This window comes from Cebus imitator, unplaced genomic scaffold, assembly GCF_001604975.1.
Source record: "Cebus imitator isolate Cc_AM_T3 unplaced genomic scaffold, Cebus_imitator-1.0 Scaffold444, whole genome shotgun sequence".
NCBI classification, from domain to species: domain Eukaryota; kingdom Metazoa; phylum Chordata; class Mammalia; order Primates; family Cebidae; genus Cebus; species Cebus imitator.
In genome coordinates, this window is record NW_016107759.1 from 932,380 (window position 1) to 944,297 (window position 11,918).

Below are 11,918 nucleotides of genomic sequence, written 5' to 3' on the forward strand. Positions count from 1 at the left end.
CCAGGACAGTCACGGGGTGGGGGCGCGGCGGCCCCGACGGGAACCACTTCCCAGGACAGTCACGGGGTGGGGGCGCGGTGGCCCCGACGGGAGGACCTCCCCAGGACAGTCATGGGGTGGGGGCGCGGCGCCCCCGACTGGAACACCATCCCAGGAAGTCGAAATGTCCATGAAGGCTGTGGGCATGGACTGCAGGTGCTGTGAGGAGGGGACCTTACCGTGAAGCACTAGGGAAGGGGGATTTGGGAAGAGCAGGCTGGGGCCTGTTTGGATGAACAGGAGTGAAGTGCACAACCGCGCATGTGAGCCACAGCGGCTTCCTTTTTAGAGTCAGCGCCCACTGCACCTTCCCCAACACTAATTCTTGGAGCTCACGTGTCATCACGCTAAAGAGGTCTCGTGTCTTCAAAAACGACAGATTCGTCACACCCTGCACAGACCCCACGGTCAACGTTGGAGGGAAGCTTCTCGGTGCTCCAGGGTGAGCCCAAAGTCAGGGGGGAGGGCTCAGTGAACTTGCGTCTCAGCAGTGCCCCCTGCGGCACAAAGGGAGCCCAGGCCCAGGCCCCAAGGTGACCTCGTGAGCCGCAACTCGTCAGCTGTGAGGACGCGTGGGCACGGGAGAGGCTGCCGGGGGCCTCTGGAGCTGTCAGCACTGGGGAAGATGGGACGTGGGCACAGAGGCTGTGGGGTGGGGGCTCTTCAGCACCTGGCCACAGCAAAGTGTCCGGGGAGGGGTCGGCCCCCACACCCTCCGCTTTCCTGGGGGCACTGACGGCTTCAGATGATTCCAAGTCAGAAAGAGATTGCCAGTCCTCCCGCCCGTGGGAGACACACTGGCTGCATCAGAGGGGACAGTGCACAGATGCATAAGTAAGCACCGCCTCCTCTGTGACAGGGTTTCTGCTGCCACAGCTTCTCCCAGTGGAATCCCGTGGCCTCTGTCCCTGTCCTCCACCCATCTGTCCCCGGTCCATCCGACCGTCTGCCCAGCACGGTGTGGTCCCACTCCACCCACCAGAGGCCGCGTGCCGCGGGTGCAGAGAGGCAGGAAGCCACCAGGCATGCAGAGGCGGTGTGGCACAGAAGCAACAGGGACTTATCCCACAGGGCTGGGGCACACGCTGTGGTGGGCGTGGCATGGCGGGCTCGGGTGCAGCCGTGTTGGGCCGCAGGTGGCGCCTTCTCACTGTTGCCCACACGGTGGGAAGAGGGTGAGGAGGTCTCTCTGGGGACACTTTTTTAGCAGCCTCTTCCCATCAGTGAGGGCTCTCCTCCATGGACGTGTTGGGGTACCGGGCCTGCCTCCTGGTACCGTGGCACTGGGGTCAGGATTTGCACGTGAAACTGAATTTGGGGAACACAGGGCATCTGTTCCCCACAGGGGCCCGGCCTGTGCCTGGACAGAGCTGACAGGCTGACCTGGGCAGGGAGCCCCGCGGGGCGGGGGCAGGGATGGCAGCGAGGGAAGGAAGAGGAGGGTGTGGATGCCCTCTTCAGGCAGGAACGTGGGGCACAGTAGGGTGGATGAGGCCACAGCAGGGGGGCCCAGGAGCCCCCGGGAATGCAGGTTCCCATCTGCCACAGCCTTGGTCCCAATAGCACGGGGTACAAACTGAGGCCTGTGGGGGCCATCAGGACCTCCAGAGCAGTGGCCAGAGCTGCTGTGGGGATGGACTTTCCTCCTCTCCAGGGAGCCCCAGCTCCGGTCTCAGTCTCCTGCCCGGTTGGGTCAGCCTCAGGCCCCCAGTATCAGCTCCTCCCCAAGTCAGCCCATCACGGACTGGAGCCACGTCTCTAAAACATTAACACCTCCCAGCAGCATGGAGGCCTGCGTTCCGGGACGGACCAAGGACTCCAGTCCAGCCAGGCTGACAGAGCCGACCACACCCGGGAGGGCCTTTGGGGGGCTGTGGGCTCTGAGCTGGGTCCTCTGGTTACATGTGGCTGAGGAGGCAACAGGTTCTGCCACTGTCTGTGCAGGACGACCTGGGCAGGGTAGGGGCGTGTCCAATTCCGGCGTGTTTGGAATGAGGGACCCACGGGACTGGCAGGGAGTGGGAAGGCCGGCAGAGGCTGCACCGTGCCCTAGAGAATAGCACGTGGGTGCAGTGACTGCCGCCCAGAGGGCACACAGGAGAAACGGCAGGGGAGTGTGAGGAAAAGCCCAGCCAGGCCCTGCGGGAACACCAAGCAACAGGCACCTGCTCCTTACGTGAGCCACACCGGACGCGCCTCGGCGGGGCTGTGAGGCCCCGCCACCCGCGCACTGCGAAGGCTGCCTCTGGTGGGGCCACGGCCGGGTCCAGCATCGCCGTCTCTAGGGTCTCGCCATGTGCCCCGGCCCTCACATGCCCTGTGCCCCCAATGGCAGGGAGGGTTCTGAGCACCCAGGAGTGCTGCTATTTAAAGACCTGAAGGGTGAACTGCTGTAAAAACCAAGAGTCAGGTCTCCTGGAAGCTGGGTTTGCTCAAATCACTAGAGCACCAGAGATTGTTCTGTGTGGGCTCCGGCCCTGCAGCCTACGTTTGCGTGAAAACAGCCCAGGGCATCCAGCCGGCTGGACGGCCCAGGCCCACTCCTCGAGGCCCCATCCACGCCCGGGGAGCTGTGGCTCCTGATGAAATGCAGGGCTCCACTGGGCAGGGCACGGCCGTCACCACCCCCCGCGCCCCCCTCCCCACCTCGTGAGCACCAGCCATGCTCCCTGCAGGATCCGGGAGTGGAACTCTAAGGAGACTCAAACCAGGAAAAGAAGAAAAAAACAAAATAATTAAAATGTCATTCAAATTCTAAGCTGATATGAGACACTTAAAAATCTGAAAAATTCTTTCAGGAGCGGAAGATAATTACATTCCTCCCATCTATTGATTTCTCTCTACGTTGCAGATGTCAGATTTTCCACGGATTTTTTTTTTTCTTCCAGAGCAAGTGTCAAAGGAACAAAGCCTTCTTTGAGGCTTTTCAGCCCAAAATTAATTCTAAAAAAAAAAAAAAATGGCACAGACAGGCCAACAACGCAGCAGACCCGAAGGGGGCCGGGGACCCGCACTGGCCATGCCACCCTCCCGTGCTGCTCAAGATGCCAGAACTTTCGGGGCCTGTTGGCAGCGGTCCAGCCTCGTGGCGTCATGCAGTGGCTCCTCTCAGGAAGCCTACGGGTCCCGGAACACGCTTCCCCAAAGCTGCCGTCTGGACACTCGACGTGTCTGAGGGTCTTATGCGGCAGAAGGAAACACTCTGTGGATTCCCCGTTTCTCTCACGTGGCCCCATAGGCCTGCCACCAACCCTGCAGTGACAGCCCCCACACCTGCGCAGTGGCTCAGGACAGACCCCCAGCCCCTCTGCAGGGTCCCTGAAAGTACCGGCTAACATGGCGTCGGCATCAAGGAGGGGTGCCACCAGCTCTCCCTCCAAGCCACAACCTCCTCCAGGCCCCTTGCGCCAGGGTCCCCACGCCCACATCAAGCCCCTCCTCCCCACCTGCAAACACAGGGAATTACTGGAAGCAGGTCCTGCCTCCGCAGGAGAAACTCAAAGGGGAGAGCCCGCCGTGGACCTGGGCCACAGCCTGGTGCCCCAGTGAGCGGCTGCGGGGGTCTCAGGCTTGTCACAGCAGCCACCGCTTCTCCCCGAGTGCTCCGAGAGCCGGGGGCAGGAGGAAGCCGTGTCTCAGGGTGAGTGGTCCCAGGTGGCCCCGTGGCTCTCCTGTCTTCCTGAGGTGGTGTCTGCACTTTCTCGCCCTCACGCAAGAGAGAACCGGTGTGGAGGCGGTCTCTGCCCGTGAGTGCTTCAGTGCGCACTTCCTCACAGCACAGCCGCACCCGGGAGCGGAGCACGTGGCAGGCGTCCTCTGGAGAACGGCTGCACGCCTGGGAGCTGCATGTGTGGCAGGTGTCTTCTGCATGGCAGGCGTCCTCTGGAGAAGGGACCAGTGCTCGGGAGTTGCGTGCGTGGCAGGCATCCTCTGGAGGAAAGGCATGTTCCTGGGAGCTGTGTGCATGGCAGGCAGAGGAGGGGCCTTGCCTCTGGGCCACTGCGTGCCTCAGAACAGTGGGCTGAGCACCAAAGTGTGGTGGACTGGGGTCTCCGTGGCTCCTGATGAAGGGGACCCAGGGCCCCCCTGGCTCCACACTAGGACAAAGCTCTTCCCTCAGACACGCAGCTGACTGGCCGGTCGACACTGGGCGTGCTGCAATTTACAGGCCAAGGGACCTGGGCCTGGATGAATGCCCCGAGCTCGCATGCCGTCTGGAAGTGAATTCCCATGAGTTTGAGGGCAGATGTTTGCTCCCCAAACTGCTGGAAAAGGCTGTCCCAATTACCCTGTAGGTCACTGCAGAGCCTAGGCGACCCACACTGTGGGCAGGGGCACTGACTTTCTGACCAACGCCGGCCGGGACACCCTGGGCTCCCGGGACCTAAGGCCTGTTCAGAGAAACTTGTCTGAAAACACCGGGACTGCCCCTTCCCCCTGGCTCTGGGTGCCCTTGAGGCCTTGGCTACTGGGGCCCAGAGCAGCCCTGGTGGGGCAGAGCCAAGGGGTCGCAGCCAGGCCGTGCAGACACCAGGACTTGCGCACATGCTGTCAGGTCAGCAAACACAACGCCGACCCCAGGAATAGCTGCGGCTTAGCCGGCTTGGCCGGGGGAGGGGAATTAGGAGGAGGGCGATTCTCACCACGGTGTGGCTTCTCCGAAGCACAGGCCTGCCCCAGAGCCTCCCAGCCGCCGGTCTCTGCTGCCCTTGTCACTGGACCACGTAAATGCCTCCTGCTGTGATCACGTGTTTGACTTAGAAACCAGACACAAGAGATTTTGGTCTTACCATATTTTAACTTCTGTTGACAGACAGTGTGTGCTTCCCTCGTGAGCCCGGGAAGGCCTGGGCACGGTCAGCACGGTGGGGCTTCTGTTACAACAAGGCCGTTTAAGCTGAACCGTGTGGCTGGGAAGAGGAACCACGAATGCTCTTTTTAGCAGTTTTATTTTGCACCCCCACAGCCCGGGAGATCCTTTGAGAATTACAAGAGACCGCTGTCCCATGTGCTTGTCCCGCAGGGGCTGCAAGGGGACCGGAGCCACCCTCACCCTGGGGCCTGAGGAGGCTCCCAGCTCCTGCCCCGGCTCTGCCCACAAATGCCGGAGGCTGGTGGCAGAAAGCGCTCTCCAGGACTCTGGCCTGGGCCTCTGCCTCACAGCGGGCTGCAGCTGGGGCCAGAGGGCCGCCCCTTCTGGGAGGTGCCTGTCACCGTGATGGCTACTGGACCTGAAAGAAGCCCCTTTCCTCTGAGCTGCCCCGCACTGACACAATACAGCAATGAGGATAACTGCTCTTGTTCTGGAGCGTGGCTGCCCAGGACCAGGGCAGGCCTGTTGGGGAAGCGGCAGCAACAGCCGCCTGATGCCGGCCTCACGGGGACGGGCTGCATGGCGACGTTTACTTCATTACGTTTAATGTGATTTTACCAGCAGCTCTGACACCAAGCAGCGGCCTGTGGACTTCAAAGCCGACTTTCCTCGGGGCCCGCAGCCGCTCCGCATTTGCCATTCGGCGCCACCCATGACCCACACCTCCCCTCATGCGAAGGGGTGAGGCACGCTCAGCGTAAACAGCTTTGCAGACAGTCCTGGGCCCGTGGGATATGAGCAGTCATCGAGGCACAGACCTGCTGAGCCCCCAGGAAACCTCCCTTCCCACAGCACGAGGTCCAGCCCCACAGTGGTGTGCACACCGGGAGCTCTGGTTCTGGCTCACGATGCGCAGCGTGGTTTAGACTGGTGCGCGTGCTGCCTTCACCGGGCGGGTTTCTCTGATGCTGCTTCCTGTTCTGCTGTAGGAAGGGTCCAGCCCCACAGTGGTGTGTGCACCGGGAGCTCTGGTTCTGGCTGGCAGCGTGCAGCGTGCTTTAGAGATCCACACCCGGCTGTCCCTGAGGCAAGCTCTGTGTGCACCAGGAACTACTGGTTCTGGATCCCAGGGTGCAGCGTGGTTTACAGACTGGTGTGTGCGCTGCCTTCACCAGGTGGGTCCCTCTGATGCTGCTTGCTGTTCCACCGTAGGGAGGCTCTGCTGTCCACCCGCTGCCTCTGATGGCCATCCGGCTGTGTCCAGCGGCCGGCCGCTGTGGATGAAGCTGCTGTGTGTGCTCTGTACCAGCCTCTGCGGGAGAACGGGCCTTCCCTCCCTGGGAGCCATCCTCAGGAGTAAAACTGTGGCTCACAGGGCAGACATGTTTTTCACTTGTGAGAAGCGCCCCATGGTTCTTCAAAGGGGCGGACAGCACACGGAGGAACCTGAGGTGCCTTCACGCACACCAACGCCGGACGCTGGCCGGGTTTTGGTTTTGGATCTGGCTCTCCCTGAGGGTGTGGGATGGCAACTTGGTGTTTTCCGTGCACTCGGCCATGCTGGTATCTTCATTTAGAGAGCACATTCAAGTTCCCTTATCCACATTTTTATTGATATGTGTACTCTGGGGTGCGATCTTGGCTCACTGCAACCACCACCTCCCGGGTTCAAGCAATTCTCCTGCCTCAGCCTCCCGAGCAGCTGGGATTACAGGTGTGCACCACCATGCCTGACTAATGTTTGTATTTTTTTTTTTTTTTTGTATTAGAGATGGGGTTTCGCCATGTTGGCCAGGCTGGTCATGAACTCCTGATCTCAAGTGATCTGTCTGCCTCAGCCTCCCAAAGCGCTGAGATTATGGGTGTGAACTGAGTCTAGCCTATTCATTTTCTTAATGCTATTTTCATGACAAAAATTTCGTATCCATGAACCACAGTTTATCGATGTCTTTGCTTTAATGATTAGTACTTTTTGTGCTCTAAGAAATCTTTGCTAACCCAAGAAACTAAGCTATCCTGAAAAACCTGGATGATTCTGGCTTTTATATATGTAAAAAGAAAACAGAAGTGCCTTGGTCACTTGATTGCATACATGTTTTCTTCCAAGAATTTTGCTTTTAAACTTAGGTCTATGATCTCTCAAAATTTTGGCATAGACAAAATAGCAGTTGAAGCCCATTTCATTTTTCTGTGCAGATATCCAATTATGTTGGCACAACCTATGAAAGATGACTTTCCTTTGTCCATCCGTTTGACTTGGTACCTTGGTTGAAAATCAATTGACAGTAGAGTTGTGGGTCTGTTTCTAGATTTTGATCTTTTTTTCTAGCTTAGATCAATAATATATTTAGCTTTAATTTAAGCTGTAAATCAGGTAATATAAGCTCTCCAAAGCTTTTCTAAGATCCTCTGTATTTCCGTATGAATTTTGGAACTGGCTTGTCAATTTCTCAAAAAATAAAAATTAAAAGCCTGTTGGGAATTTGATAGAGATGGACTTGAATCTAGATAAAAGTGGGTGAAACAGACATTTCGACAATATCAATCTTCTAATCCATAAACATGGTATGTCTATTTATTTAGGTCTTTTAAAACTCATGCCAGTGATGGATTGCCAGCTTTTCATTTTTATTTTTTGAGGCATGGCATCGCTCTGTTACCAGGCTGCAGTGCAGTGGCACAATCTCCGCTCACTGCAACCTCCGCCTCCCAGGTTCAAGTGATTCTCCTGCCTCAGCCTCCCAAGTAGCTGGAATTAAAGGTGCCCATCACCACATCTTGCTATTTTTGTACTTTTACCAGAGACAGGGTTTTGCCATGTTGGCCAGGCTGGTCTCAAACTCCTGACCTCAAGTGATCTGCCCACCTTAGCCCCCGAAAGTGCTGGGATGACAGGTGTGAGCCACCACGCCTGGCCAATGTTTTGCCACTTTTGATGCACATCTTAGACCTGTTTCATCAGATTAGGGGGTATCTGAGAGCATCTGGATGCAACTGTTGATAGCATTTTCAAAACTGTATCTTCTAATAATTTGTTAAAAGAACATGAAATACAATTTCCTGTTTCAACTTAGAGACAAGTTCTCGCTGACTCTGTGAACTCTTGGGCCCCAATGACCCCCCACCTCAGCCTCACAAGTAGCTAGGGCTGCAGGCATCGACCATCATGCCTGGCTAAGCTTCAGACATTTTTTTGCAGAGAAGGGGTTCTGCTATGTTGCCCAGGCTGGTGTCAAATTCCTGGTCTCAAGCGATTCTCCTGCCTCAGCCACCCAAAGTGCGAGGATGAGAGGTGTAAGTCGCAGCCCCGGCTGATTTATTTTACGTCGACCTTGTATCCCGCAACCTTTGTCAACTCAGGTATCCCCCTTAGCTGTTGTTCTTTAGATTCCACTGGTTTTTCCACATATACAATCGCGCCTGCATGTGATCATTTTATTTCTGTTCTCCAGCCTTCGTGCCTTGTATTTCTTTTTCTTGTTTTATTGCACTAAGACGCCCAACACTGATAATCTGCAGTGAGAACAGACACCCCTGCCTCTTTTCTGTTTTTTTTTTTTTTTTTTTTTTTTTTTGATGGTTTTTTTTTTTTTTTTTTTTTTTTTGAGACGGAATCTCACACTGTTGTTCAGGATGGGGTGCAGTGGCGCGATCTCGGCTCACTGCAATCTCTGTCTCCTGGGTTCAAGCAATTCTCCTGCCTCAGCCTCCTGAGTAGCTGGGACTACAGGCGTGCGCCACCACTCCCAGCTAATTTTTATATTTTTATTTTTAGTAGAGATGGGGTTTGACCATGTTGGCCTGGATGGTCTCGATCTCCTGACCTCCTGATCCCCCTGCCTCAGCCTCCTGAAGTGCTGGGATTACAGGCGTGAGCCGCCGTGCCCAGCCCTTGCCCGTTTTCTCATCTCACGTAAACACGGTTGTCGTCACGCTGTGAAGAATGATGTGAGCTGCAGGTTTTTTCATGGATATCCTTCATGAGGTTGAACAAGTTCCGACCTAATGCTCATCTGCCCTGTCTTTATCACAAATGGGTGCTGAATTTTATCACCTGCCGTTCATGTCTGTGAGACGACAAAACAGTTCTTCATCTTCAGTTTACTGCCACAGTGAATGACGTTGATTTTCACGTGTTACGCGGCACGTGCAGTGCTCAGAAAAAATTGCCAGACCTGATGTGCCGAGGTTCTGGGGAGTGTTCCTGTGATTTGTTCACGAGGAGCAGCAAGCTCTGGGCTTCCTCTCTGGAACGTCCTCACCAGGCTTTGGTCTCGCCATGAGCTGGTCACATAACAACAGGGGGAGGGGAGGTGTTCCCTCTTCCCCCATCATTCCCTCCTTCAGTGTTTGCTGGGATTCGCCAGTGAAGCCATCTGGGCCAAGAGTTTTCTTTCTAGAATGGTTTTTAAATTTCAAATTCAATTTCTTTAACAGACACGGAGCTATTTAGATTTCCTGTTTCCTTCTGTCTCTGTCTTGGTAAGCTGCGTTTTTCAAGGGTTTTGTCCGTCTTAGCTAAGTGGTCAAATTTACTGGCCTACGGCTTTTGTGACACCCCAGGCAGCTCTTCCTGGCAGCACCTCAGTTACTGGACTTTCCCACAAAGGCTGTCATCACACAGCTTGGCTGTGGCACCCTGGCCTTTGGTTGATTCTGACCTATAAATTGTTAATCCAGTGGGCTCACAGTTTCCGCATTCTAGGTGTGGCTTTTCTTGTGTTAATGAGGACCAAGACAGTTTGCACACGGGGAGCACCAGAAGGCCCTACTTATGGGTGCTGTGGCCAGGTGTGAGCCCTAAAGAGCCATGAGCCACATAAGTGTGTGCTCTGCAGAGCCGTGAGGTGCACAGGTGTGAGCCCCAAGGAGCTGTGAGCAGCACAGGTACGAGCCACACAGGGGTGATCCGCACGAAGCCACGAGCCACACAGGTGTGAGCCGCACGGAGCCACAAGCCACACAGGTATGAGCCGCACAGGTGTGAGCCCCACGGAGCCATGAGCCGCACAGGTGTGAGCCCTACGGAGCTGGGTGTGAGCCCTACAGAGCCACGAGCCACACAGGTGTGAGCCGCACAGGGCCACAAGCCGCACTGGTGTGAGCCTCAAGGGGCCACGAGCCGCACAGGTGTCAGAAGCATGGGGCCACAAGCCGCACAGGTGTCAGATGCATGGGGCCACGAGCCGCACGGGTGTGAGCCCCACAGGGCCGGGAGCAGCATAGGTGTGAGCCCTACAGAGCTGTGAGCTGCAGAGGTGTGAGTTTGGACATCATATGTTTTATGTATTTTATTTTTGCTCAGCACGAATCTCGCTCTGTTGCCCAGGCTGGAGTGCAGTGGCGCTATCTTGGCTCATTGGCTTACTGCAATCTCTGCCTCCCAGGTTCTAGCAATTCTCCTGCCTCAGCCTCCCGAGTAGCTGGGATTACAGACATGCACCACCATACCTGCTTATGTGTGTGTGTGTGTGTGTGTGTGTGTGTGTGTATGTGTATGTGTATGTGTCTGTGTGTTGTTGTTGTTTTAAGTACAGATGGGGTTTCACCGTGTTGGTTAGGCTGGTCTTGAACTCCTGACCTCAGGTAATCTGCCTGCGTTGGCCTCCCAAAGTGCTGGGATTACAGTTGTGAGCCACCACGCCTGGCCAGGCATCACGTTTTAAATTTGCCGTTTTTGGAATTCTGAGTTATCTGGCTTGTCTTTACCTGTGGGTCTGCGATGCCTCTGCCAGCAATGCTGTAGAGGGAAGCAGGAGATGGCAGCCAGGAGCGTTTGCACATCTGCAGCCGCGCCAGGATGGCCATGCAGATGCCCCTCCACAGAGAAGCCAGGTGGGGAGCGGCGGAAGGTTCAGAAAAGAGATTTTCAACTCTCCAGGGGTCAAACTCAAAATCAAGGGGTCTCCTCTCTGGTACTGTCCAGGCCTGAGATTTCCCAGCAACAAGGACCCTGGCTCCATTCCCAGAACGTCTGCGGCCGAGAGCTCCGACACCCCCAGCAGAGTTCACCAGGAGGAAGCCATCGAGGGCGGCTTTGCTCCACAGGGCCTCGCAGAAAAGCCACAGAAAACAGGTGATGCTGCCTGTGGGGACACCCGTCTCAGGCGGCAGAGAGGTGCCAAGACACACAGCTGCAGGCCCCACCCATAGTGTCCACTGTGCACCGGCCACAAAGGATCCAGACCCACCCCCGCCTGCCGAGATGCAGCTGCTCCGTCCTCACAAAACCAAGACGGGGAAAGGTAATCTTTCAAGTAGCATCATTAAAGGCAATCTGTTCTCTTAAACTCTGTGACTGGACACCGACGCCATGTATCACTTCCTGAGCGAAAGAGACCTTCACTCTGACACAACTGGAATCTACTCACTTAAAGCAGAAAACCTGGCCCAAAATCGCGGGAGGAATGCGCCGGGGCTCTGGGAGAAGCAGTCTGTGTGCAGCCCCAGTGGGACGGGCTGGAGCAGCCCTGAGTCAGGAAGTCGGGTGAGGCCATCCGGGCCCACGTGGCTTCTCCGTGCTGCACTGCAGCAGCTCGAGGCAAGCAGAGGGGACAGGCGCCGCCTGCCCGCCCCACCGTTGTCCTCGAGGGACCATGGCAACGCTACGATGGCTCCCGCTCGGGCCCAGGGAGCAATGACCTGAAGATCCACAAAGCCCAGCCAAGGCCAGCATGGAGGGGTGGAGGGCCCCTGGTGCTTGTTCCAGGACAGTTAGGTGGCACCGACCCATGCATGCCGCCAGCCTGGACACCAGCACCGGGGCCCTGTGTGTTGCTCTGACCCGCCGACACCTCGTGGCACCAGCAAGCTCAGCTATCCTGTGCACACACGGTCGCGGGTCAGGGAGAGGATGCCTGCCGCCTGCTGCCCCAAGGCCTGGGGGAGCTCCGGGAGCCAGGCCTGCTCTGCCACACACCTGGGGTGGGAAGCCCATTATTGTGTGGTGGTGACCTCCGTGCTGCTGTGGGGACGCCCGTCTCTGCTGTGCGGTGACCTTCGCGCGCTGCTGTGGGGACGCCCGTCTCTGCTGTGCGGTGACCTCCGCGCTGCTGTGGGGACGCCC

The 11,918-nt window shown here is 56.7% G+C and overlaps 1 protein-coding gene across 5 annotated transcripts in view; it reads right to left on the minus strand.

Moving 5' to 3' along the window:
- Positions 1-11,918, minus strand: part of LMF1 (lipase maturation factor 1) — a 103,879-nt gene that overhangs the window by 23,738 nt on the left and 68,223 nt on the right. The gene's annotated exons all lie outside the window — the stretch shown is intronic.